The sequence below is a fragment of the Medicago sativa genome, chromosome 1 (assembly GCF_051527215.1).
Source record: "Medicago sativa cultivar Bolivia chromosome 1, Bolivia_mono, whole genome shotgun sequence".
In the NCBI taxonomy this organism is placed as follows: domain Eukaryota; kingdom Viridiplantae; phylum Streptophyta; class Magnoliopsida; order Fabales; family Fabaceae; genus Medicago; species Medicago sativa.
In genome coordinates, this window is record NC_140749.1 from 36,282,731 (window position 1) to 36,285,107 (window position 2,377).

Sequence of the window (2,377 nt, forward strand, 5' to 3'; positions counted from 1 at the left end):
GCACGGCCGTGCCCGTCTCGAGAACCTGTTTTGCTGCTTTTTCTTCTGGCCCAAGTTACCCTGTTGCAGCTTTACCGTTTTATCCCTTTAGTTGCTTAGTTTCTAAGTCGATTGTAAAGCTATAAATAGAGTAGCTCTCCACCATAAACATTCACCCTTTACTTTGTTTATTTCAAGTATTATTTCAATAAAAAAGTCTTTATTTTCCTTTTACTTTCTTTGCAATTTATTTTACTGTTTTTCTCTCTTCTTCCCCCATGTCTACGATGAACATGAGTGAGTAGACTTCTTCGTCTTGGGATTGTTGGGGAGTCTAATGACTCAATCCTAAACAAAACAAGCCTAAACTCTAATTTCTATGTAACCCTAATTTCTAATCTAGATTCACCGTCTTAACGTGGATTAACAATTATCAAACTGTGGAAGCGAAAGCGGAGGGTTTGATAATCGTTAATCCATCATCCCAAACATCAATTCATAAAGCGAGAGCGGAGTCTTGATGTTGGAACAAGTGAATCTAGACAATAATTGCAAAACAGTGAAATAGTCTTTGCAATTATTGAGACAAAGAGTAGTTTCAATCCTCTATGCATCTTCTAGTAATCATGTCAGCGAAATAGGCTTGGTTGCTAGAAGTAAACTCTCACTGGACTTTCATCGGAAAGGTGAGGGGGTAAGGGAAACCGGTCTTTAGAAATTAGTGTGTAAACCATGAAATTAGATGTTTAGGTCTTGTCTAGTGAAGGATTTGTCATTATGATGAATCAATGATCCCGAGGCTTTTTATTAATATTGTTTTTATCCTCAGCAATCAAAACCCCTTTTTACTAAACTTTCTCTCCCTCTAATCATTCACTAAAGGTTAATTAAGTTGAACAACTCCCCAGCGGAACGATACTTTTACTTACTACTATTACTTCGATAGGCCGTGCACTTGCGGTTTGGCCCTATCAAGTTTGTGGCGCCGTTGCCGAGGAGTTAACTAATTTAATTAGCTTTTTCTTAGTGATTAGAATTCTCTCTTCTTTCTCTTTTCTTTTTCGTTTTTATTTTTAATTTTTATTTTTCTGTCATTGTTAACTTCTTGGGTTCTCAATTTTTTATGCGAAAAACCAGAAATCGAGTTGTAATAATCAACGAGATCGAAATGTATTTGCGTAAACGAAAGAGACGCACGAAATAACACCGCCATGGCCAATCTCACTCTCAAAGAGTATGCAACGTCGTCTACGGCTGAGCCACAAGCTGTTATTGTGTACCCAACGGTTGAGGATGACAATTTTGAAATTAAGCCTGCCCTACTTAACTTGGTGCAGCAAAACCAATTCTCGGGATCCCCCACTGAGGATCCCAATCTTCACATCTCTGTTTTCCTACGAATTAGTGGAACCATGAAGGAGAACCAAGAAGCCGTAAGACTTCATCTCTTTCCCTTTTCCTTAAGGGATAGAGCTAGCGCTTGGTTCCATTCCCTCGAAGTCAGTTCCATTACCTCATGGGATCAGATGAGGAAAGCATTCCTTGCCCGTTTCTTTCCACCGTCTAAAACCGCTAAACTTAGAGACCAAATCACGCGGTTCAACCAAAAAGATGGGGAATCTCTCTATGATGCGTGGGAGTGTTTCAAAGAAATGCTAAGACTTTGTCCCCACCATGGCCTAGAGAAGTGGCTTATAGTCCACACTTTTTATAATGGCTTGTCTTATACCACTAAGATGTCTGTTGATGCAGCTGCAGGTGGAGCACTTATGAACAAGAACTACATGGAGGCGTATGCCCTGATTGAAGACATGGCTCAAAATCATTACAAATGGACCGACGAGAGAGTCATCACTAGTTCTTCATCCTCCAAAAAGGAGGCAGGTATGTACGAAGTCTCTAACTATGACCACCTTGCTTCTAAAATTGATACACTAACTGAAAAACTTGAAAAACTCAATGTTAGTGCTATCAATTCTGCTTCTACTCCTTCTTGTGAAATATGTGGTATAACTGGTCATGCTGGTGTTGATTGCCAACTAGGTAGTGCTATTAATGGTGTTGAGCAAATGAATTATACTCAATACAACCAAGGGATGATAAAAACTAAAATCCCTATGGACAAGTAGCACCACCCGGTTATGCAAACAACCAAAGATTCACTCAGAAATCCAATTTGGAAATTTTGTTGGAAAATTCTATTGCCAACCAGACTAAACAACTTCAAGAACTTAAAAACCAAACCGGATTTCTGAATGATTCTCTTTCCAAGCTCAATACCAAGGTTGATTCTATTGCTACTCACTCTAAAATGCTTGAAACTCAAATCGCTCAAATAGCCCAACAAGTGGCTACCTCTTCCCAAATATCGGGAGTCTTTCCTGGTCAAACCGAAGCC

General features: G+C 39.3%; 1 non-coding gene across 1 annotated transcript; it reads right to left on the reverse strand.

Annotated features, from left to right (window-relative positions):
- Positions 1-1,553: 1,553 nt before the first annotated feature.
- Positions 1,554-1,660, reverse strand: LOC146954649 (small nucleolar RNA R71). The gene has a single exon (XR_015025142.1). It is a non-coding gene; the product is annotated as a small nucleolar RNA R71 (small nucleolar RNA).
- Between the last annotated feature and the right edge of the window lie 717 nt (positions 1,661-2,377).